This window comes from Epargyreus clarus, unplaced genomic scaffold, assembly GCF_041222505.1.
Source record: "Epargyreus clarus isolate Ecla_fem2 unplaced genomic scaffold, WU_Ecla_fem_2.2 ptg000029l, whole genome shotgun sequence".
NCBI classification, from domain to species: domain Eukaryota; kingdom Metazoa; phylum Arthropoda; class Insecta; order Lepidoptera; family Hesperiidae; genus Epargyreus; species Epargyreus clarus.
Window position 1 is genome coordinate 6936875 of NW_027332235.1, and position 27195 is coordinate 6964069.

Below are 27195 nucleotides of genomic sequence, written 5' to 3' on the forward strand. Positions count from 1 at the left end.
TATCAGGAACTATAGAACTCATGTGCATGCGAATAGAACTCTCATTTTTTAGTGCTCTGCTGGCAAATGCTGTGCTAAGTTCACCAACATATAGACATTAGACTATAAAACATATTTTACCTCGATTGTAGACTTTCTGTCGCTTTTTCTTGTCTATGGTATGTGCGAAAAACTATATAGTTTTTATTTTTTGCGTGAGACATTTATAAAATAGGTCCTTTATTGATTAAATCGATTGTACTGCAAAAAAAGTAGATTGTATTTTCTGGTATTTTAATTAAATAACAAAAAATATATATAATATATGTAAATCATGTTTCTTAAACCTACAAAAAAGTTAGTTTTATATTTACTTACAAATATTTAATGTCTTAAATATCGGTAAATTTATATGTATAATCTTTTTTATCTATTTCGTAATCTTTTAGCTGGTGACTGGATGTGTCAATTCTCAATTGTCAATTGTCATTGTCAAAAGTAAAGAAAATTGGGGAACATTACTTTTACAGAAAATCAAGTGTTTTTTACAGAATATCACTTATAAACGTGTATAATAATAGAGTTTTTGTGACATGATGTTCTCGGTAATATTTTGAATAAGTCTGATTCTGAAGGTTATTTTGATTAACGAAGTCTGTCTTGTATTTATTCACTTTTAAGCGTGTTAGCATAGATTAGTACCTATGCGTGTTATTTAACAGCGAAACATTGCTACAATCTTAGGCCTTTGTTTATAAACCAATAGATGTATTAGATTACGATAAGTTTTTTCTTTATTTTTACACATAAAAGTGTCCTTCAATTTAAAATCTTTTTAGGAGCCCCAGATTTTTCTTTGACACTCAAAGTTTGACACAATCTCTTTCAATCACGATTTGTAATTGAGTGAGGCCCTCCAAAAATGCACCATAACACTAGGGAGCTTCATCATCATCATCATCAACCCATTACTGTCCCACTGCTGGGCACGGGTCTCCTCTCATAATGAGAAGGATTAGGCCATAGTCCACCGCGCTGGCCAAGTGCGTATTGGTAGACTTCACATACCCTTAAGATTTTTTTTATAAATCTCTCAGGTATGCAGGTTTCCTCACGATGTTTTCCTTCACCGTTTAAGCAAGTGATAATTAATTTCTACTACGCACATTAATTTGAAAATCAGAGGTGCGTGCCCTGGGATTTGAACCTCGGACCCCTCGATCGAGAGGCCGCGTTTCTTAACCACTAGGCTATCACTGCTTACTAGGCTATCACTGCTTAACACAATAGTAACGCATAACACAATAATACACTGGATTTGTGTAATACAGTAGAAATATTGTTAAGGTTGGATGCGTAAAAAGGGGGATTTCAAGTAAAATACGAGTATACATAGAATTATTTATTTGCCATAAACTTCAATAACCCAGCTTAATAAAAATCATTATTTATTAGTTTTTCTTCTTCTTAGTCCATTCCTCATGACTGAGGGTTGTGAACACCAAAAACAGCCCTGTTTATGATGGTCTTGCTTGTAGTGGAATTCTGTACTATTTCTATTTCTGTAGAATGGTGTTGCTGGTTTTCTTAACAACATCTGTGCAACGGGTTGGTGATCTCCCTCTGCAACGCTTTCCACCCACTTGACCAACGACTATCAACTTCTCTATGTTGTCTGGGTCTTGTAGTTGCACATGACCAATTTTTTAATGTTTTTTATTATATTAAAAATGCCCAACATGCCTCTATAGGCACACTTCTATAAGCACACTTCAATAATGATCAAAAATTTATATAACAAAAATAAACTTAACAGGTTTGCCAGCTAGTATATAGAGAATTCTTGGAAAAATCCGATGTTGGGTTTTTGTATAATACATAATTATAGATGTTGTATGGTGCTATTTCTGTTTTTAACACGTTCACCGGTCACCATGGCGGTTACCGGTGACCGTACCCTGTCTACATCTATGCGCCACTATGGTCACTGGTCATTTTTTGAACTGACGTGACCGGCATGGCTGTATATTACTTCTTCCGCGTGGTTTCAATCTGCTTACATTTTTTTCGAAAATACTACAAATTTTCTAAAGATGTAAATTTGTGACGAGTGAAAAGAGACTTTCAAATTCAAATTCAAACCATTTATTGCCTGAAAATGGTTAGGTACAATTGATCGACGGTAATTGAATAGGTTCGCCAAATTCCACCTGTCAAGGCATGCAATATAATAAATTTACAAGATTACTCATAGTTAAACTGCAATCATTCGTTAATTTTATATGTAATAAAATGGATTCCAATAATCAATTGATTACAATATAAAATGTCAAAAACTTAATATCTAGATAATGTCAGTACATAGTCACAATCTAGTTAAAATTTAGCCATTATTATTACAGTATATATATCAATAGTCATAGTCATTATTACACAATATTGTCATCAAGAAAATCTTTAAGAGAGTAATAGGCTTTTTGAATGAAACACATCTTAAGTTTTTTTTTTTTAATCAAATCCATTTTTCTTTTTGATGTGATCAGGTAGGGCGTTATATATTTTAGGACCCATACAAAGTATGCTATCTTGGAACATTTTAGTCCTAGAGTAAAAATTTTTAACTTATGTTTATGTCGATTAATGGTCATTTTTTCATATGTCTCAAAAGCTGAAGTGAAAACACCTCATTATAAGCAAAAATCTATTTCTACTCATATGTTGACCGAAAATTGGTATAGCGAGTAATCTGTTCGTTTTCCAATAATCTTGTAATCAAGGCAATTGAATGAAACCCATGTGGAATAGTAATCCCAAGAAAACTCTTAGTTCCGGAACATTCAACTCTTTCCAAGAAGTAATTCTTGAATTTTCCGATACCGTATTTTGGAAAAATAACTTCACAGCTTGGGCATTAGTTTTTTCGCAAATCATTGTAAGGAAAACATCTTCAAAAAAAAAGATCTTGAAAAATGATATCGGGGTGTTCCCACGGATGTCAGTAAACTCATTTTGTTTACAAAATTCAATGTGTCTTAGCTCACCAGACGTACACCAAGCCTTGGTAGGGATTTCTGCAGTTGATAGGGCTTCTAACTGTTATATCTCAATGCATATATGAAAACCTCATGTATGTAAGGAAAAATATTAATAAAGTTGTGAAACGCTGTGACACGCATAATGTAAATACATATAACACAGGTCTACAATGATTTTGGTGCCGCTAAAAGTAAAACTGATTTCAAGTACATTCGGTACCCTGATAAAAACGTGATACTTACTTTTTTATTGCTACGTATAGTTTTCGAGATTTCATTTATTAAAAAACAAAAGAACATTTAATTCAAAACAGTTAAATACATTTAATTAAACATTGTATTTCACAGGTTAGAAGCTTCTCTTTTTAGATTTTCTCCGATGGATGTCTTCAGGACATTCCCGTGTAATACTCCAACAGTAATCTGCCATCATATGCTCATCCCAGCGACCTTGGTATCTATCTTCCATCACCTTTAAATCTTGATGAAAACGTTCTCCTTGTTCTTCGCTATATGCTCCAAGATTTTCAGGAAACTTGTCTAAATGATTGTCCAGATAGTGTACTTTTATGCTCATATTACATCCAAGATTTTTAAAGCTAATTAAGAGGTTTTGAACTAACTCTTTGTAATTTTCGGCCTTCTGATTTCCTAAGAAATTTTTTACAACAGCAACAAAAGATTTCCAAGCCTCTGCTTCTAAATTATTCATTGAATGTATGAAATCGTTGTCTTTCATTAAAAGTCTTATCTGTGGGCCATCAAAAATACCAGCTTTTAGTTTTTCATTACTTAAACCAGGAAACTTTCTTGAAAGATATACAAAACACGGACTAGTTTTATCTAATGCCTTAACATATTGCTTCATAAGTCCCAATTTGATGTGCAATGGAGGCAAAATAATCTTATCACTAGAAACTAGAGGCGGGTTTATAATATTTTGTTTGCCAACCGTCATGTTATCTCTCAAAGGCCAATCTTTCTCGATCCAGTGGTCTTTTTTTGCTCTGCTGTCCCATAAACATATGAAGCATGGAAATTTAGTGTACCCACTTTGTTGGCCTAATAGAAAATTGACCATTTTTAAATCGACACATATAACCCATTGGTGCTCCGAGTACTTAAGTTTTCTCAAAACAAGATCCACGTTTTGATACTCCTCTTTTAATTTCGTTGAATGAGCAATAGGCACAGCTGCATGATTGTTACCAATATCTAGTAAAACACATTTTAAACTTCGCTTACAGCTGTCCATAAACAATCTCCATTCTTCAGCTTTGTACCCTGAGAGCCCCAATTTCATTAGAAGGCCACCAATGTTATTACAAAAATCTATATCATCTTCTGAGCTAAAAAATGGAAGAAATTCTTTTTCGCGATCACGATAAAATGTTATTTTTGTACCTTGAGATAACAAATTTCTTTCTTTGAGTCAAGATGCTAGTAGCTCAGAGCGCTCTTTCGAAAGGTCAAGGTCTCTAATCAAATCACTTAAAGCATCTTGAGAAAAAAATGAAGGCGCTGTTGACACTTTAAAATCACTGTCACGTTCATCAGAAAAAACTGATAGATCTGAAAGATCTTGACTCATAGGAGATGGTACGTCATCTGAACACAGTCGAGGTCTTTTAGCAGACGGTAAATCAGGATATGTCATTTTTCTTTTGTTTATACCATGTAATTTTACAACACAAAAATAACAGTCATCAATGTGATTTTTCGGTTTTGTCCAAATCATCGGCACATTAAACTTTAAATGATTACGTTTACCGTTTGCCCACTGTCTTAAATGTTCACTACACAACTTGCACACAATGTTTGGAACCCACGGCTTGTTCAGAGCCTTCATCTCTATTTTAAAGTAATCAATATATGTCTTCTTCACTGAATCTGTTATAGGTTTTCTAAACTTTTTCACTACATATTCACCACAAATGTAACAAAAAGTATTTGGATTATTTACACAACACCTTCTTGACGACGGCATATCAATATTATTAATTTAAAAAAAAAAATATTGATTATAATGACATTAATTATGATAAAATACGTTTTTTAGGTTATTATATCGATCGATACAAACCTGAACGTAGCTTCACAATTTTGACAGCTTCACACGACATCTTGTAGGCTAATTAACCAAAATATAACCTAGAATTAGCGGCACCAAACAAAAAATTTTTTTTTGTAGACCTGTGTAATCTTTCTTTAATAATCTTTCTACACATGTTACTCGTCTCCACAAAATAAGTAATTCTTTTATGGGTCAATGTATACGATTTTATAATAAACTTCCCTCCGAAATCAGAAATTTGTCAATTAATAATTTAAAGCCATAATCAAAATCAAACTTAGTCGTAAAGTTTATTATAAAATTTCTGATTATATTGATGATAAAACAGCTTGGGACTGATCAATAACAAAATTATTTATTAATTAAGAAAATGTCAAAGTGTAGCGTATCTTGCTGAACAAACTTCTTTTTTAGATAAATGTAAAACAAGATACTGGAGCTAATGCTTTATTAATTATATGTAAAAAAGTTTGCAAAAAAAAAAAAAACATAATAATTATTATTAAAAAAAAAGAAGACAAATCCACTGAGTTTCTTACCGGATCTTCTCAGTAGAGGTCGCGTTCCGATCCGGTAGTAGTTTAAGGAAAATATTGTACCTGACAATTTGTAAGTGCCGTCGTTGGCCTATACAAAAATTAATATATTTCATATCATTTCATTTCTTCAGATGCTTGTAATGATTCGGATGAACTCTGAGTTGGCAATGACGGTACTAAATTTAATGACGCATTTTCGGTAATAAGCCGGCGGTCTTCGGTCTCTTCTTCACCATCTGATGATGTTAACTCAACCGCCGTGCTCGTTTAGGTCTCGATGGCCCTTATTCTTCATCCATATTTGAGCCTTAATAACTTTAACATAAATGTCACAATTCCAAAACCACAACTTGTTACAAATATCTACAACATTCAAGCGCAGTGCCAGCCTAAAATACGTGTCGCCAAGTGCAATGCCGGGCGCGTACTGATTCATATAGTTAGCGGGGAGCTACCAAGCAGATTTGCGGAATCGGCACCCCACGCTCGCCCCGCACCCCGCAGATCTGCGGGGTCGGGGCGAACCTGTTAAAAGAAAAACACTAATTATTTCGGAAGTTTTGGAAAAATAGATGGTAAAAATATTCCCACTGCCCGTCAACAGACCCAGACCCGGTGGAAGCACAGAACCATGTGCACATGCAAGCTAAATTTGTGACATTATATTCTGTGAGATCGTGCTGAACAAGGCTTAATGCAAAGAGGGACATTACACTTACTGCATTTTATTTTGCTACGCTTATCTTTGACTTTTATGCTGCACAATTTACAGCGTCGGTTAGTCTCCTACTCTGCCGGCATATGGTCACCTAAGTTTACAAACCGCAGTTCTTCAGGTACAGCATTTACACTTTTTTGATAAACCTCTGGGTATGCTATGCGTTGTCCCTGTAGTTCCGGGACTAGAATAGGGCTACGGTATCCCCTGCCTGTCGTAAGAGGCGACTAAAAGGGGGCTTCCGGGGTTGCGGGGGCCAAGAGTGGGAGCTCGAACCGTCCAGTAAGCGACCCCGGGAAGGATGGCGGTATGTGTGGTCGCATACCGTCGTTAACACCAGATGGTTTGGGAGGAGCGAGGTTTAGTGCGGTAAAAATCCCACATAACTCGACGTCGCTCCCACGTCGTCGGGTACCTTTTGAAGTTTTCCCCCTCGTTAAAAAAAAGGTATGCTATGCGTGATTTCTTGCAGATGTATGTAGGCAAGCTTGATCTTCTTTTTCTGCTGCTATAGCCACCAATCAAACCTCTGGTAACAGCCACCCCTGCCTTTTTTCACTTTTATTGTGATTATTTGGGCATTTATTTTCCCTTACCACACCTTCACCTGCTGTGTTCCAGCAGCGCCTAACACTGCTGTTATTAGGTAGAAATAGGTATGGCGGTGGTGCAGCCGAAATCGAACCACAAAGGGTTCTACCACCTTCAACCTTCGGTTGAAATTACTGATTAACTGTCCACTTGTTTGCTAGCCACTCAGATTCTTTCATCACTGGCACCTGGAGTGCAGACGAAGACTGTTCTGGAATTGTTAAGCCACTTGCATCAACTTTGTCTTCGTTGATCCAGTCAGCATCCTCAGACGATGTTTCATAACGACGCACAATGCAGAGTAGCTCATTCGTCCTTCTGGCAGCAAGTCGCTGTCGCCGTTGTGAGGTGTGTATTAGGACACGTAATGAAACTTCGGAGTCTGTTCTAATACTGTCTGTTTATTAGGTTCGACACTAATTATATACCTTACATTATAACATCTCTACACGCCCATCGCGCATAAAAAAAAAGTATAATATAACAATATTTACTTTTTTTTACATATATTCGTATATCTTAGTATAGTGCCGAAAATGTATTAGAGTTTACAATAGCAAATTAAGATTATATGCGAGTACAAACTTACAATACCTACACAAATACAATGGTAGGATGAAAAATAAAGTAAAATATTACAAAATGCGTATTATTTAAAACGTTCGAGTGCCTTTACATTTAGTAGTACTTACACCACAAAAAAAAAACTTTATTTAGATGAAACGTACAATTTTGTTCGATTTTTATGGATTGTATCTAATTTTCCATTTTTCATAATTTGAACATTTGGAGACATGTCTTTAACTACAACAAAAGGTCCCGAATAAATACTATCTAACTTATTCACATTTTCATTTCTTATCAATATTAAGTCATTAGTTTTGTATACAACAGGATTAACATATTTATCGTAAACACCTTTCCTAACACATTTCCCTTTAAGTAAGTTCTCTCTCGCTTCTTTTTGAGATAACTGTAAGCGATATCTTAGTTCATGAGAATAATTGTCATGATTATATAATGGTTCGACCAGATTATTGTTTAAGTTGCTCGGAAGATTACAAATTTTCCCAAAAACTAATTCATATGGGGTAAATTTTGTTTCTGAATGTACAGACGTGTTATATGCAAAGCACCAATATGGTAACCATTGACTCCATGCCTCTGGATGATTATCTGTTTGAATACGTAAATACGAACCTAGGTTTTTGTGTGAGTTTTCCAGAGCTCCGATACTTTGATGGTGATAAGCTGTAGAGTTTAAATGATTAATTTTTAATAGATTACATACCTCTTTAAATACAGAAGACATAAACTCCGTTCCTCGATCCGTTGCAATCTCCTTTGGTATACCGTAACGAAGTATAAAACTATTCACAAATGCGTTAGCTACGTCCTCTGATTTTTTAGAGACTAAGGGTTGAGCAACTACGTACTTACTCAGTTCACACTGTAAGGTCAAAATATAAATGTTATCATAACAATCTTTATCTAACGGTCCAACTAAATCTAAATAAACTTTTTCAAATGCTGTAGTAGCTGTGGATGTTATACACATAGGTTCTTTTATATTTATAGAATGTTTTTGTTTCTGGCATTTATCACACTTCCTAACAAATTCTTTCACCTCTCTATCTAAACCTGGCCAATAAAAATATCTTTTTATATTATTTATCATCCTTCTTATGCCCGCGTGGCCACTAGTGGGCAAAAGATGGAAGTCATTTAGGATAACTTTCCTATCATCCTTATCATCTACTCTTTGTACGTCATTTAAAACGTAAACTCGTGGTCCGGACCTATCTTTCATAGATTTTATTTCACTTAATAATTTTCCTATAAAAATAGCATTATTCTTGTTTTTAATAAAACATATTTCATCGACGTCGATTTCTTTACAAAAATTATCCAGGTCCTTCACAAATGCGGCTCGCGTCATTTGCGATCGGAAATCTGGATTAATGAAAATAGTTGACTTACTGTCTACATAACAAAACGCGTTTCTCTCTTTACTTATTTTACGATTTCTTCGCATTTCTTGTAATTGTTTCTTGTCTATAAATCTAAGCTCTACAACCTCTTTCGGTTTAATATGTGTCCCCATAACGTTCGGTTGATCAGACTGAACGTCCGAAGGAACAATATCAACTGAAAGGTTTTGCAGTTTCCTAGTTTGCGCCCTAGTCAGTACATTTATATGAGAATTACTCATTTCTTTTAATTCATTAGATGTGAAAGAAATTCGAGATAATGCATCTGCAGCTGCGTTATCTGAACCCTTCACATATTCTATAGTATAATCATATTCCTCTAATACTAGCCGAAATTTCATGAGCCTGCTAGACGGATCTTGCATAGAAAAAAGGTAAACCAATGGCCTGTGATCTGTTAAAATTTTGAATTTGCGACCGTATAAATATGGTCTGAAATATTTAACAGCCCAAACTATTGAAAGTAATTCTTTTTCTATAGTCGGGTAACGTCGCTCTGCGTTATTTAATGTTCTACTAGCATATGCGACAGGTTTTCCATTACTGTTAGATAATATTGCACCGATAGCATAACCAGATGCATCTGTTTGCACTATGAACTCATTATTAGCCGAAAAATCTGGATATTGTAAAACCGGGGGAGTAATAATACACTGCTTCAAATTATCAAAAGATTTTTGACAACGCTTGTCCCAAATAAAAGGTACATTCTTTTTACATAATTGATATAAAGGAATAGCTTTCTCTGCAAAATTTGGAATAAACTTACGATAGTAATTAACAAACGCTGTAAAACGTTTAAGTTCATCTAATGAGGTTGGACATGGATAATTTTCAACAACTTTAATTTTGTTTGGATCAGGCAAAATACCATTAGCTGAGACAACGTGTCCTAAATACAACAATTGTTTTTTAAAGAAATCGCATTTTACAGGACTAAGCTTTAAATTAACTCCTCTAATTCTTTCAAAAACAACGAGCAAATTTCGCATTTTTTCTTCTAAATTCCTCCCAAATACTATAAGGTCGTCTTGATAAACTAAGCATTTCTCATATGTTAACCCTGACATAGCCATAGTCATCATTCGAGAAAAGGATGATGGACTAGTTTTTAGCCCCATCGGCATCCTGGTCATACGATACTGTCCGGAACAAAATGATGTATAATCTCTACTACCTTCTTCAAGTTTCACATTATGAAAACCCTGATACAAGTCTAAATGACTGAAATATATGCATCCCGATAAGGAGTCTAAAATTTCGGTTATATTCGGGAGTGGAAATCGGTCATCTTCTATACAATTATTTAATTTGCGATAATCAATCACTAATCTCCATTTTTTTGACCCACTATCATCAATTTTTTTTGGAACTAATAATACTGGACTGCTCCACTCACTTCTACATTTTTCAATAACACCATCTTTTAACATATTATCTAATTGACGTTGAATTTCATTTTTCTGAGAATGAGGTAATCTATACGGTTTAGAAAAAATTGGACTTGAATTTGGTTTTAATTTAATTTTATGTTCGTAAATATTTGTAGTTGCTAACTTATCGCCTTCTAAATAAAATATATCAGAATATTTAGCACACAAGTTTTCTACACAAGTTCGTTCTTCTTTATTTAAATGATTTAATTGTAACTGGGAAAATAACTTCTTTACTCGGTTTGCATTTATTTCAGTTGACCCAAAAGCACATAAATTATAGTCATTTATATCGTGAATTACCGGTTTTATAAACTCCTTTGCAAAAAAAACGGGCACCTTACACACACACTTTACCTTAGCTTTTCTATGGGTAAATATTATTATATTTTTAGTATGTCATTAGCTTGGATGACTAGAAATTTCTTATTATCAATGAGAATCTAGTTTTTTAACACTTTTATCCTGGTATCGGTGTTTTAGTCAATGTAAACAGAGAGCCGTGTTAAAATGGACATTTTTATGGGTATAATGAAATTAAGACTACGAGTATTTTTATGGTATTTTAATAAAAGAGACATTAAAAAATAAAAATTAATAACGAGTATGACCTCCTCTTGCAGCGATTACGGCATGTAATCGTCTTGGCATGCTTCCCACCAGGCTTTTGATGGTGTCCTGTGGAATGTGTTCCCACTCAGTCGAGATTACACGTTTAAGCTCTCTGATGTTTTGTGGAGGTGGTTGGACAGATCGTACTCGCCTTTTTAGGAGGTCCCAAACATGCTCAATGGGGTTAAGGTCGGGGCTCCGCGCTGGCCAATCCAAACGACGAATACCGACCTCTTGCATATAAGCATCTACGTCGCCAGAACGGTGGGCCCGAGCATTATCGTCCATGTAAATGGCATCTTCACCAATTACAGTCAGTGCGGGTTGTGCATTTTGAGAAAGGATTTCTGTTATGTACCTATGCGCATTTAGTGAGCCATTTTCTATGAATACTATCTCGGTACGATAGTTGGAAGTTACGCCCGCCCAAAACATAACGGACCCTCCACCATAAGGGGTGATTTCTTCAAAACACACATCGGCATAGCGTTCCCCTGGTCTTCGTAACACTCGCCGACGTCGGTCCTCACCATGCAGACAAATTCGAGCCTCATCGGAGAAGAGTACGCTACTCCAGTTACCTGGTGTCCAAGATAGGCAATTTCTAGCGAACCTCAACCGCGCAATCCGGTGCTCACGGAGTAACTTGGGGGCCCGCGCTGGTCGTCGACTACGTATATCAGCAGCTAAAAGTCTTCTCCTCACAGTCCATAGGCTAACTTGTGCTCCTCGTACCTCTTCAAGGTTTCTTTTGAGGTCTATGTAACTGCATTTGCGGTTCCTCAGCGCCTGAGTCACTAAAAAGCGATCGTCTCGCGGCTGTGTGCAACGTTTTCTCCCAGAACCTTGCCTTCTCTGAACGGAACCTGTCTCTTGGTATCGAGTCCAGGTTCTTTGTACGGTTGAACGACTCACGTTTAACCGCTGTGAGACGTAACATTGGCTACACCCCTCTTCCAGCAGCGCTATAATTTTACTAGCTCTCATTGCTTTTTCTGCCATTACGATAGACACAAAGATATCTGTTTTAAGTCACAATAAGGCAGAATTATGCGATAAACATAAATTGTTGTACTAAAAATAACGAAAAGTTACTTTTAGTTGCTTGATAACCTTTTAACCGCAAACCCGCGAAAAGTGTCACAAAATGAAAAAGGGATTAATAATTTAAAAAACAAAAGTTTTGAATTTGGAATGAACTTTTTTTCATACCCAGACTCTTTATTAAGTGCCAGTAACATAGTTTGGCTATTAAAACCTCTGAAGAACTAAATTATTACCAATAATGTTAAAAAATCAAACCCGCCCGTTTTTTTTGCAAAGGAGTGTATTAGTTAATGTAACGGTATTCTCAGTTGTATTTAAAATCTTTATAGGTATCCTACCACACGTCGGTTTAACTATAGTGCTTGCTAAATAAATACCTTCAGCAATTTCAGAACTACAAACGACCCCTTCATTTTGTAGATTTGACTCAATATAATGAATTGATTCACATCTCGGCGGAATGTTAAACATTCCATTGTCAGAATAGGTTAACAAAGGAAGACAAACTTTCGTATGCTCTACTGAAAGCGTTAATATATTTTTATCAAAATCTAAAAGTGATTTATACTTTGTTAAAAAGTCACTACCGAGAATTCCATTCGCTTTAATTGGTAAGAAATCAAAAAGATAGAATTTATGATGTAAGCTTTGACCACCCACGAAGAGATTCAAGTAACAGTATCCTATCGTCTTTACTTTACCTCCAATACCATTTATGTACATGATCTCATTGCAGTAAGGAATGTGCTGTTCAACAATATGTTTATACTTTAGAGCGGAAATCGAAGCGCCCGTATCAAGTAACCAAGCGTAATTTTCGTTGCCTAGCGATAAATGAACATAACTAGAACTGTTACACGATAAAACTTTCCCACTATTCACGAAAAAATGTACTTTCAGATTCATTATTCAATTCAGATCTCGATGGAATAGCGACATTAATGTTATGACGTAACCCTCGAGTTGAGCTGGAATTATAATAAGATTTACCTCTATTAGGCCTTCTGGGTACCGATGTGTGTACCGGCTGTTGACCTCGTCCTCTGTAGGCACCACGGTAATGGTTGTAACCGTTGCGCCGCGCTCCGTTGTAAGACGTGGCTCGCTGATGCCGACCATAGTTTTGAGCTAAATTTCTCCCTCTGCCTCTGTAATAGTTATTATTATAGATACCTCGACCGGAAGACATACCTAAGATTTCTCCGGAAGTGGATGATTGTACCTCTTCATCCTGAGCCGCTTGAATCGCGTCCTTGAGAGAACTAAAATTTCGAGCAGCAATTATTGTACTCAACCGCCGATTTCTCAGACCATCGGAAAATTTCTTAATAGCAAACTGTTCATTCAATGGTTTTAGCACAGCATAACTGCTAGAATTACCACTGGCCTGTGAAATCGTCAAGTCGATAAATAATTCAGATATTTGTTTTCCGAAATCACTAACAGTTAAATCATTTTGTCTCATATGACTTAGTTTTTGTTGGATGGCATTAGCGGATTTTTTTGGCAACAATACATTTTTCATATCTTTTATTAAGTCATTAATACTAGTATAATTAGAATTTAACTGTAATTTCGCACCCTGAGATAATCTACTTTTCAATACAAAATCTATAAGTTTTGCTTTACACTCAGATGACGCAAGAGTAGAGGCGTAATATTCAATATTATCGATTAATTGTTTCGTATTGACTTCCTCATCAGTCATGAGCGGCATTAAGCTCAAAGCCACCTTCAATCAAAAGTCGACATTGTGGTTTCATTTAATTCCGACAATTTACACAATTCAATAATTTCAGCATATAAAGTATGAAATTCTCTTACATATATATCAATAACCTTGGTATCACTAGTTTTTAAACAACCTTCCTTAATATCATTACTTATCTTATTTAAACAAGATTGAAACGTAGAGAAAAGCTCATTAGCCTCGTTTAACTTTTTCAATAAAATATTTCCCTTCCTTCGAGTTTTACCAATTTTTATCAAATAAACTCTAATATCTTTTATTTCATCACACAATTTGCGCAAAACATCTGCCATTACTCACCATAATTTTGTCACAAAACTTTACTATTTCTGGATACATTTTATTTATTTTACTTACGCTACTAACACTTAATGTCCTGTTCAGTTTTGTCTATGGTTCTACGTATTAATTATTTGTCGTTGGTATTAATTTTAATCTGTAGGATTAAAAGCATAGAGATTTATAGTTTGAAATAGTTCGTTGTAGAGTGTCGTTGTCGTCGTGTCGTTCGCGGTGGTGTATGCCACCACCGATATTTTAACTTGTTCGAGAAGCTTCGGAGTCGTCGGTCGCGCTCGCGCATATTTGTCGTTTTAGTTATACTCCGAAGTAGAAGCCACTATTCGTATTCGTAGCGTTTCCTTTAAATTCGCGTTAATTTCATTGTTCGCGGTGCAACGTGCTGTAAGATCGACGCCACGTGAGAAGAGGAAGAAGGTAGAGGTAACCGGTAGACCATTCCGAGGTAAGACTAGCTAGCTCGAGCTTAGGGTGAGTTGAAGGTGCCTTATACCTAGTACAAGAGGCTGCGCCCATCAGCAGCAGGTGAGTGCGTGACCCTATAGCACTTTGCATCTTATTTTTCGTATATACAGTCCACTTAACCTTCTTCGGGACACGGTCATCCTGTCTATCGAAGAGAGGAACATTCGGTTCCTTATTTGTTCTAACGGCCGCGGAAATCTTAATATTTTCGGTCTCGGAGCCGAATGCATAACATTTTTGGTCTTCGAGACGAATTCACCACATTTTTGGCCATCGTGCCGGATGTATGCTTCACATTTTTGGTTCTCCGAGCCGGAGTCACCACATTTTTGGTCACTTCGGCGGATCTTAATTGTTCCATCGTCCTAAACACCATTTTTGCTATTTTCCGTCGACCGAACATAACGAACATTGAAATTAATTTTATCGTGTCGTATTTCGCTAAAGGAACGAACATTTACGTAAAGTGGCTTCTAAATTTGTCGTTTCGTGTCGTATTTCGTATTAGATTTGCTATTTTGTATTGCATTTCTATAAAATTTCGTAATTTTCGTTTTGTCGATTAACATTTTATGTTGAGGGTGGGTGTGATTCTTTACAACTCATCACTTTGTTAGTTGTACTTAGGTCCCGCCATCTTTGCGCTATTTTTATTAATAGTCGTTGGTTGTCAGTATTGCATTGCGCCATATTTATTTGTCGTTGGTCATATTGTCAATACTGTCAAATTGTATTAGACTTTGACGTATTATTGTGTCGAAGTCAGCTGTCAGTGACATTGCAATTATTTGCTATTGTTGTCGATTTCGTTAAGTTTATAAACTTATATCAATTAATGACAATGTCTACTGGGAGCAACGAAAGTGGCGCAAGTGATGGGGACGTTAATAGGATTGCCCGGGATTACAGTATGATGCGATTGGAGTATATAGCGGGATCGGATATGACAGGCTGCGTTGAGGAGGACCTTAGGGAACTTTCAAATGAATTCCATAAAGCGCAAATAAATTTATTGCGTTCATTAAGTGCTGCCCAACGCCAGTCTGAAATTGGTGTAACTGCATCATTTGATACAAAATTTAGAAGTGTTTTGGCCCGTCTGCGGCATTTAAATAGTGACCGTCAGATTAAACAAGAAGTAGTTTCGGGTTTTGCTAAGCTGCCTAAAATTAACATTAAGCCATTCGATGGTAAGCTAGAAAATTGGTTATCTTTTAAACAATTATTTGAGTCGTTGATCCATAATAGAAATATTCCTAATGTGGAAAAGTTACATTACTTGTTAACTTGTGTCGAAAATAAAGCGTATGATTTAATCAGGAACTTTCCACTCACGGATGAAAATTATATAGACGCGTATGATACACTTAATAAATATTATAATAAGAAGCGCTATATAACGGCCTCCTATTATCAAAAGTTGTTGTCATGTGAGCCAGTGAAAACAAAATCAGCTGTAGAACTTGAGCGTGTTCATAGAACTTTTGTGGAGAATTTAAGTGTTTTGGAAAAGTTTGGATTACCAGATAAGAACTTCATGTTGTTCCATTTATTTTGGTCAAAATTAGATCGGGCCACAAAAGAATCATTTCAATTTGAATTTAATTCAGATGAGATACCAGAGTTCACTCAAGTTCAGGATTTTGTTGAGAAACAAGTTAGGGCATTAAGTGAGGTAACTCCGAACCCAATATTAAGTAATGTAGGAATATCAAAAGAACCGAAACCAAGTAACTTTAAAAAGTCCAAATCCTCATTTGTCGTGTCGGGAGTGACTTGTGACTTTTGTACTGGCCAACATAGTCTTTCATCATGTAAGAATTTTCTAAATTTAGATATAGATTCTCGATTTAAATTCATTAAAAATAAAAATCTTTGTATCCGTTGCTTTTCGAAAACTCATAGGGTAAAAACTTGTCGAGTCCCTATAAGTTGTGGTGTATGTGGGTGTTCACATAACACATTGTTACATTTTAAAAAATCGGTTACACCGTCCGCTGATAGCAATTCCCAACCTGATACTGAAGTTGTTAGTTCCATTAATAATAATGCACAACTGAGTAATATTGTTTTAACTTCTGTCGGTGGTAAAAGTACAATCTTGTTTTCTACAGCTAAGGTTCTTATAAAAGATAGTTGGGGAAACTTTCAACCTGTAAGGGTGTTGTTGGATTGTGCAAGCGCTTGCAACTTTATTTCGTTACCATGTGCAAAGCGCCTCGGGTTATGTATTAAAAACACTAAACAATCAATAAATGGAATCGGATCTTCTGTTGCTGAGTCTCGTGGTTCACTATGTTGTGAAATAAAATCCTATAACTCAAATAAAATCGATTTTAAGTTTGAAGCTTTTGTTTTGTCGTCGATATGTAGTGACCAACCTGCACATTTCGTTGATTTTTGTGGTTGGTCACATATTAGGAATTTACCTTTGGCTGATCCAGACTTCGCTCGTCCAGGGGCTATTGACATGCTATTGAATGCGGATATATTTGCTTCATCTCTCATACCTGGTCTGAGACGAGGGAGGCAGGGACAACCAAAGGCTCTAAATACTAAATTTGGTTGGATTCTAATGGGTGAGTGTGAGGTAGATCACACACACAACTGTCGTAATAGTAAACAGAGTGATTGTTTTTTCGTCGATAACTCTTATTTATCAAATATAAAATTAGATAACACTTTAAAAAGATTCTGGGAAACAGAAGAGGTTCGCACTCCTGTCTGTAAAATCCTTTCGAAGGAGGATCAAGCCTGTGAAAATTATTTCACTAATAATTATAGTCGTAACGATGATGGTAGATTTGTGGTGCCTCTTCCATTCATGAATCCTGCAGTAAAGCCATCGTTCTCACATTCCCGTGAAATTGCTTTAAAAAGATTTCTCTCTCTCGAGCGAAGACTTAATATAAATGTTGAATTTAGAGATGCCTACTTTCGGTTCATGAATGAGTATGAGGTTGCCGGTCATATGGAGCAGGTGGATCCCCCGACTTCAAGCGTTGGGATGTTTTATTATATCCCTCATCACGGAGTATTGCGACCAGATTCTGTTAGCACCCCACTTCGTACTGTGTTCGATGCAAGTTGTAGAGATGCTAATGGATTGTCTTTGAATGATACGCTACTTGCTGGGCCTAAACTGCAAACTAATATTTTCGATTTACTTATTCGGTTCCGTTGGCATGCTGTCGTTTTTACTGGTGACGTCAAACAGATGTATAGACAAATCTTGGTTTGTAGAGATGACACCGAGTACCTACGCATTCTGTGGCGCCCATCTGCTGACGGTCCTATACGTGACTATAGGCTTCGCACGGTCACTTATGGCGTATCATCTGCACCGTTTCAGGCTCTTCGTGCGATCGCTCAACTAGCCGAAGACTCTACCCAAGAACTTCCGGCTGCCTCTACAGTTCTTAGTAGAGACATTTATGTCGATGATATCGTGTCGGGCGCTGACTCGGTAGAGCAAGCTCTACAATTGCGCTCGGAACTCACCAAAATTCTGTCGTCTGGTGGTTTCCATTTAAGAAAGTGGACATCTAATTGTAGTGAGTTTTTCGTTGATCTTCCATCTGCTGACTTATACTCAGAAGAATTTAAACATTTCGAAGAGATGTCAGACCTCTCCTTAAAAATTTTGGGACTTTTATGGCATCCGCAATCGGATGATTTTAGATTTCGTGTCGTCAACCCCGATGACTCTAGGTGCACCAAACGTACCATACTCTCCCATATTGCGCGGATTTATGACCCTTTGGGATTTCTAGCGCCGATTACGTTTTATGCTAAATATCTTATGCAACTTCTTTGGACTTCGGGAGTTTCATGGGACGATAATGTGCCACCTCACATTGCACACGAGTGGTTGCGATTTAAGTCTCAATTGTCGTCGTTAGTTTCGATTACCATTCCTCGGCGTATGGTAAATTCTTTCGTGTCGTTACAGTTGCATGGCTTCTGTGACGCTTCAGAACGTGGCTATTGTGCTGTCACATTCTTTCGTGTCGTTGAGGCGGATGGCTCTACATCCGTTCATTTTTGTTGCGCAAAGTCGAAAGTCGCGCCTTTGCGAAAATTGTCGATTCCAAGATTGGAACTTTTAGCTGCTGTCTTGTTATCTACTTTAATGGAATCAGTGGTAGAGGCTTTAAAACCATTTCATGCAGTTCAAGAACTTTACGCATGGTCTGACTCTACTGTCACTTTGGTTTGGATTAAATCTTGTCCATCCAAGTGGAAAACGTTTGTGGCGAATAGAGTCAGCCACATTCAGAGTAGAGTAGCTCCTGACCATTGGCGTCACGTGAGCTCTAGTTCGAATGCTGCTGATATTGGTTCTCGTGGTACGCTTCCAGCTGACCTCGTTGACTGTTCCATGTGGTGGAAGGGCCCTTCATGGCTTGTAGAGCCAGAGAATGATTGGCCTTCTTCATTATTGGTAGAACAGGACACAGACTCTATCGCAGAAGAACAAAGGATTCTTAGCCTTCTGTCACCGGAAAAGGTGAATCTCGTTAGCGATTTGTTAAATCGTTTTTCGTCGCTTTCGAAAGTAAAGCGTGTTTTGTCATTTTGTTTTCGTTTCGCTCATAATTTGAGAAATTATAAAAATAAATTTGTCGGTGCATTACAGCCTTGTGAGCTACGTGAAGCTTTTCAGTTGCTCATAAAGCAAGCACAAGTAGAGTCGTTTTCGTTTGAATTGGATTGTCTAAGTAAAGGTTCGCCTAATTCGCTACCCAAAGCCTTGCGTAAATTGTCTCCTTTCGTTGATGACGCGGGTATTTTGAGGGTGGGCGGTCGGTTAGCTAACGCTAATGTAGAGTTTACCGTTAGACATCCTATTCTTTTACCTCGTAATCATAGATTAACATTTCTTATTATCGATGAGTACCATAAGAAATTTATGCATCCTGGTGCTCTAACTCTACAAAATTTACTTTCGCAAGATGTTTGGATTCTCTCGCCTAAACGAGCTATTTATTACGTAGTTGTTGCTCTCTGTCGTGAGCGTGGTGTGAGAATCTGGAAGTCTTTCTTGTCGTGTTTATAAACTAGTTACGTGTCAACGTAACTCTTTCTTGTTGTAGGTTAATAATTTGTGTCGTTTTAGTTACGTTTCCACGTAACTCTTTCGTGGCCTAGTTCATAATGTGTCATTTTCGCAAAATAGTTACGTTTTAACTTAACTTTTTCTTGTCGTAGGTTAAGTAATTTTTGTTGTTTTCGTAAATACGTAGTATTTAGGTGGGCGGTATGTTCAGTTTTGTCTATGGTTCTACGTATTAATTATTTGTCGTTGGTATTAATTTTAATCTGTAGGATTAAAAGCATAGAGATTTATAGTTTGAAATAGTTCGTTGTAGAGTGTCGTTGTCGTCGTGTCGTTCGCGGTGGTGTATGCCACCACCGATATTTTAACTTGTTCGAGAAGCTTCGGAGTCGTCGGTCGCGCTCGCGCATATTTGTCGTTTTAGTTATACTCCGAAGTAGAAGCCACTATTCGTATTCGTAGCGTTTCCTTTAAATTCGCGTTAATTTCATTGTTCGCGGTGCAACGTGCTGTAAGATCGACGCCACGTGAGAAGAGGAAGAAGGTAGAGGTAACCGGTAGACCATTCCGAGGTAAGACTAGCTAGCTCGAGCTTAGGGTGAGTTGAAGGTGCCTTATACCTAGTACAAGAGGCTGCGCCCATCAGCAGCAGGTGAGTGCGTGACCCTATAGCACTTTGCATCTTATTTTTCGTATATACAGTCCACTTAACCTTCTTCGGGACACGGTCATCCTGTCTATCGAAGAGAGGAACATTCGGTTCCTTATTTGTTCTAACGGCCGCGGAAATCTTAATATTTTCGGTCTCGGAGCCGAATGCATAACATTTTTGGTCTTCGAGACGAATTCACCACATTTTTGGCCATCGTGCCGGATGTATGCTTCACATTTTTGGTTCTCCGAGCCGGAGTCACCACAGTCCACTAATTTATTGTTTAACTAGGAACCAATTTCCAAGGAACTGTATTAACTACGTCACGGGAACCTCAAGTCATTATGGATTGTAGGCACTTTTGTTCATAGTCTTTGAATATACGTTATACGAACACGAAACTTAATTAGACGCACTTTGTATTAAAAAAAAAAACGCACTTGTCACTAAACACGTACTTCTTTGTTCAGACGACAGCTGACGTGGCGGTTTCAGGCTTCGGAACACGTAAAAACGACCGCCGAAGTGCATGATGCGTGATACCCTGAGCGATCCACTGCATATGACAGGTTTTGTAAATACGGTATCCTCCGTACGTCACCACCAGCACCATCAGAACGACTACAACCAGCAGCATTATGTTTGTTGTGCCGAGGCTCGCCCTTAGTTGTTCCACGGTAGCAGCATTTGCTCCTCCAGCAGCATTCTGGGCTATGACCACCTCTTCTTTTGTCTGGCTGCCTCCCATTTTTAATGTAGAATTTGAATATTAAAAGTCCGTAGAAGTTCGTGCACGCGCAGACAAAGACGGCTCACGAGTTTTAAATTTCATCGCGTCCGGCACATATATGGACAAAGGAATGTTACTAGCGCGGAGGCTGACTACTGCACTTTTAGCAGGGTCGCCATGTGAGGTGTGTATTAGGACACGTAATGAAACTTCGGAGTCTGTTCTAATACTGTCTGTTTATTAGGTTCGACACTAATTATATACCTTACATTATAACATCTCTACACCGTAAACTAGAGTAGTTTGTCATGCACGTAACGTCAGTGCATTTGAACACCCTTGAGATGTGAAATAGATCCCACAGCTTGGACAAAAGAAATCGAAAGGCATCTACTTTAACCTTTCTAGAGGAGGTCACAGATCAACGGACAACCTCAGGAAAAGTGGCGAAAACTTGGATGTTCCTTTGTCTAGCAAACTGGGTACTACGAGCTTGCTTGGGGTTTGAAGTATTGGGCAAGGTGGCGTTTTTTTCGTAAATAATCTAATGTAGCGAAATTCATTATTTTTTTATATGTACCCGACAAAGTTAGAAGCATCCACGAAGTCTACAATGTTTTAATTACTATTTGCAACATTTTGACAAATTTAATAAAGTTTAAGTTTGAATAAAATACTTGTACGTTAGATTTGTTAGGTTATATTTTTTAAAATATTAAATGTCACTCGTACTCAACTCGTAATTTTTTGCCATTGATTTAAAATATTATGATTTTCTAAATACGTAACATAATATGACTTTTTAGACTCCACTGTCGTTATTTCCCGCTCGACGTCTTTTTGATCAGGTCGCGGAACCCGTTGATTTATCTTTGTTTTACGCGTCACCCGCTGACGATTACGAAAGTTCTTTCGAATTGGCTGCACATCGGCGAAATCAAAGGGAGATAGATCTGGTTGACCAAGTGTGGGTTGTGGGGCCGGGTTTTCGTTTCGGCGAAGAGATACATATCTTAGCGTATTTTCGTCCTCGTTGACTATGCGATAATGACTTTGCCCAAAGTTCGACGATATTGCCTTGTATCCGATACGAATTCCTCAATATTTCTTCATTAGCCTTCATTAGCCCCGCCCATTTCTAACAATGCCATGATATCGAACGGCCCTATCATTATTATGAGGTCCAGGTCCTTCCTGTGCGTTCATTTGCAGCTCGTCCCCGAGAATCTCCGCCCAGGAAAATAACATGTGTATATCTTCTTCCACATTTTCTGGCATCATTTTGAGACTGATCTCATAAGCGATCGAAATAAAGGCAAGTTATATAATTTATCCATGCGCCAGTAATAAGAAATAACAGGTAATTGAAGAATGCCCATATAAATTAGCATCCCAATAAACCTCCTCATTTCGTGAGGATTGGTATCTTTCCAAGACCTGAATCGCGCATGTTTTTGAAATGGCCCAGCAATGTAACTCTGTTTCACCTATAACTGCCATTTTATCTTCTGTATAACTTATCATTTTTTTTGTTCGACTAGGTTTTAAACTTGCCTTGGCTTTTTCCATCAAGTGTCTTGGTAATACATTGCATTCTGCTCCTGTATCTAATTTAACGGTAAACTTCATATTATCTACATGTACATTTTCTGTTCACCAGCACTTAAAGCTGATATGTACATATCATCTTCAGAATTTGAGCTTTCTTCTAATGCATTTACTCTATCTTTCTGCTTATTATTATAATTCTTCTTAGTGCGGCACGATATATTCGTCTTTGGTGCGAAATAGTATCTGAATCTTTCCTTAATCATTTTAAAGTTATTTTTTTCCTCGTTGTTCAAATTGAAAGAATTATAAATTTCAATTGCATCCGGGCCTATCACAGCCATGAATGTTGCTGCTTGGACCACGCCTGGCAATTTTTCTAATTGAATCGCAGTGGCGTACAACTCGGAATTGTTGCAGCCATTTTTTCCAACACGTTGATTTGTCCACGTCAATTTGTAAGTTGGCTGGCGGCTTTATACCAGATACAGCGTCGTTCGACGTCATTTCGTGACTTTTTCGCTTTATTTCGATTGCGACGTTATTATTGAACTTTACTTGATCTTCGGACACCATGTGAAGTAGTTATTTTAAATAAATCTTTCAGAGATCATTCTAGCAAGCGGTTTTCTATTTGACATGTACCCGACAAAAGTTAGAAGCATCCACATACTCTACAATGTTTTCATTACTATCAGCAACATTTTGAAAAATTTAATATGATAAAGTTCAAGTTTGAATAAAATACTTGTACGTTAGATTTGTTAGGTTACATTTTTAAAAATATTAAATGTCTCAACTCGTAATTTTTTGCCATTGATTTAAAATATTATGATTTTCTAAATACGTAACATAATATGACTTTTTAGACTCCACCGTCGTTATTTCCCACTCGACGTCTTTTTTGACCAGGTCGCGGAACCCGTTGGTTTATCTTTGGTTTCCGTGTCACCCGCTGACGATAAGAAAGTTCTTTCGAATTGGCTGCTCATCGACGAAATCAAAGGGAGATAGATCTGGTTGACCAAGTGTGGGTTGTGGGGCCGGGTTTTCGTTTCGGCGAAGAGATACATATCTTAGCGTATTTTTGTCCTCGTTGACTTTGCGATACTTACTTTGCCCAAAGTTTGACGATATTGCCTTGTACCCGATACGAATTCCTCAATATTTCTTAATTAGCCTTCATTAGCCCCGCCCATTTCTAACAATGCCATGATATCGAAGGGCGCTGCTGCCCTATCATCATTATGAGGTCCAGGGCTTTCCTGTGCGTTCATTTGCAGCTCGTCCCCGAGAATCTCCGCACAGGGAAATATTATTTGTATATCTTCTTCCACATTTTCTGGCATCTGTTTGAGACTGTAATCTTGTTCGGTTTGTCAGGAATATTTTGACCATAAGTGACAATTGGGACTAGCTTTCTTTCGGAGGAGCAAGTAAATGCTCCTCCTACACCATTGGCAGCTCTCTTTCCATGTGAACCTTCAAAACAATTCCACGTAGAAAATAGAAGGCCCAATTCTTTCGTCAGTTTTGCAAAGTAGTATAAGTTTTTCTTCTGTCGGTATTGTACAGTTAGGCCATCCGAATAAAAATGAATTCCGTCTACTTCGGTCATTTCTCCTTGATCAATTTAAGTACGGGTACAGTGATATCAGCTGCGGCAGTCTCGACATAGATAGTGATCGCGTAGCGACCGAATTCGGTTGATAAGTCTTACCGGTAATAAGGCTTCCCGGAAACATTAGGAGCCATTGACTGTACCCACATTAATATTTTAGCTCCAAAAATTCATGAGGAAGCTTATGTAAATGGCCACAATAAGGGCCATTCATTAAATGTACAAGCGGTAAATTTACCTGCTTGAATACTTGTATAAATAAGCTTTGTATGTGTGTTTGTTTTCTATAAATAAATTTCTATTTCTATTTTAGATATGTGATCCAGACTTACTAATTTTAAATATTAACGCTCGATGGCCTGGCTCCAGGCACGATGCTCATATATGAGCAAACTCACCTGTCAGGGTCATGATGAAACAAAAATTCGATAATGGTGATCGTCATTCTTGGCTACTTGGTAAGTCTGTTGCTGCTATCTGTTATATTTCATTTGTGTTGCAATTTATCCGAATAAAAATGTTTCTTTCTTCCTTTCTTTCTTTCTTTCTTTCTATCGTGTTCTTATGGCTTACAATAAAGCATATTTGTACTGTAATCATTAATTAATTTATAATATTTTATACGTGATGATGGGTACCCCTTAGAGCCTTGGTTGATGACCCCCATAAAAAACCAACCTACTGGTACACTGCAACATCGGTACACTGAGGAACTATGTGCAGCTAGAAATGTTGTAGAAAGGTGTTTTGGTGCTTAAAACTACTTTTAGATGTTTCCAAAGGCAACTGATGTATGCATCTAACATTGCTGGCCAAATTGTTAATGCATGTGCATTCCTCCATAACATGCGTATCAAATATAGGCTGAAAAACCTCTAGGCCGAAACACTCGAACATACAGATTATTATGATGAACCTGACGTAGATCTAGGTAACTATTTTGAAAGTTATATCGATAAACAATTAAATGATATATTTATATAATATCATTTTCAAGATGTTTTTTTTAACTGATATTTTTTTCTTCAGGGTTAACTGGCCGATCTGTTGCAGAGCGTATCCGGAGAAGGCTTGTAATTAATAAGTTTTCTTGAGCGTAATTTATATTTATTTACATAATATTAATATTAACATAAAAAATTATAATTATAAAAATAAAAAAAATATCGTTTCTCTGCAATTATTTTTAAGGCATCCCCCATCTTATTTAATGCCTGTGGTAAAAGCATTCTAGCTTCGGCTTTGGCTGCTTCAGCGTACATCTTTGAGGACTCCGCTTGTAATTTCGTTGCATCTGCCAGTATCTGAAATAATTATCTTTTTTTTTATCAAACTTAGTTATTTTATTTATGAATTACTTTTTATATTTAAAAAAAATAAAGGATATTTATACAATTTTCAATTATGTACAGTATATTAATAAATAATAATAAGAGACTACACACTCTCATTGTTTGAGCATTTGATTCAGCGATGGCCAAGAATTCTTGACGCGCCTGGCTATGCTGCTCAGCAACGCTTCGTCGTGGATTAAGATCTGAAACATAGTGAAAAAGTGTTACAACAACATCACAACGATTTATGTATAGAGTATATTTGTATTGAATTTGTGAATTCTGTACTTCTGTTCCTTCTATCCTGCGGCTCATATTCCACTTGTTCTGCTGGTGGAGCAACAGATAACTCCGTTGGAGCTGCTGGGGTAGTATCGGCGACGCTGCTCATTTCCATTTCAATTGCTGTAATTATACATTTCAATTAATTTAAAATTAAACAATATCTCATAAACTTGTTTAAAAAGTATATTACCATGAGGTAAATCAAATTCCTACGCAATCGCAGTAATTTCTGTTTCATTTTCATTTGGAGGAATCTAAAAATGCAATATTATAGATAATAATAACAAGTCATTAATTTTCAAAATTATAAATTTTCAGTATTATGTCCAAAATATAACAAAAAATACTGCTATATTCATAACTAAAATTTAGAACTTACATTTTCAGGCATTGAGTCCGGGCAATCCGTGCCAAAGACGTAGTCCGTTCCGACGATGGATAATATACGCCTTTCCGTATCTGTCAGGGCAGGAATTTCCATAGGAATATTCCCTGTTCTTTCCCTCTGTTTCCAATATTATTTATCATTAACTATTATTTTAATGTTACAGTTTGCAACTTAAGCTTATGCTAATTATTTTTAGGTACAAACATATACAAAATATTTAAAAAATATATTGGAATAAAAAAAAGTTTCTTAGAATACTATGAAAATGAGATCAAAATCAGATGATTTTCTAGCTATGGAATGGTGTTTAGTCACCCCATTCCATAGCCAAAAAGTCATCTTCTATGGTAATGTCCTTTATTTTTTTTTATGCTTGTGTCATTTAGTACTCTTAGTATATTTATACCATTTCCAAAATGATTTTCAATCTTTTTAGGCCAAATCCAGCCCGCTTCAGCTTTTTGCATAAAAGAAACTTTGTAGTTTGGATGATTTGATTGCACTATTCTGCTCGGTAATAGTATTCCCTCATAGTTGACGATGCAATAGCTGTCCACAGACTTTGTTTCATTATGAACCACCTGGAGCTTTAAATTACCATCATCATTTATTTCAAACCGTTCTATAATATAATCCTCTTCGCTTTGAGTTATTTCTACACATTTATCACGATTTTTGTTTGAATTAGGAACATTTGCAGCATTTTGTGAATTTTCCACATCAAAGTCTTCCAGTTCATCTCTTTTTTCCTCATTAGTATTTTTCCTTGCATTTTCTAGTGTATCTTTCTTTTGTACTTCTTCTTGTGTATCACACACTGTTTGTTTTCTTCTTTTTTGCATTTTATTTTATTTCCTGACTCCTACTGCAGATTTCTTCTTGCGACTCATTCTGATTTGATAGCCTGTGACAAAGATAAAACATGTTATTATTATAATTTATAATTTTGCATCATTTGTTATAAATTAGTATAAAATTTAAAAATTAATAGCATCATTACACTTCTATTTGAAAGTTATAAATATCCTGGTAACTTTGGCCCGC

At 36.7% G+C, this 27195-nt stretch overlaps 2 long non-coding RNA genes across 4 annotated transcripts; one reads left to right on the top strand and one right to left on the bottom strand.

The window, feature by feature from the left end:
• Positions 1 to 458: 458 nt before the first annotated feature.
• On the top strand, positions 459 to 25313 carry LOC140754475 (uncharacterized). Of its 3 annotated transcripts, none has more exons than XR_012103666.1 (3): positions 459 to 584; positions 24458 to 25075; positions 25174 to 25311. It is a non-coding gene; the product is annotated as an uncharacterized LOC140754475 (long non-coding RNA). The 3 variants fall into 3 exon arrangements; XR_012103667.1 differs by having other exon boundaries at positions 486 to 614; positions 25174 to 25312; XR_012103668.1 differs by lacking the exon at positions 459 to 584 and having other exon boundaries at positions 23971 to 24602; positions 24790 to 25075; positions 25174 to 25313.
• On the bottom strand, positions 25294 to 27195 carry LOC140754474 (uncharacterized). The gene is made up of 4 exons (XR_012103665.1): positions 26143 to 27195; positions 25767 to 25883; positions 25590 to 25681; positions 25294 to 25448 (listed from the first exon to the last, which is right to left on the bottom strand). It is a non-coding gene; the product is annotated as an uncharacterized LOC140754474 (long non-coding RNA).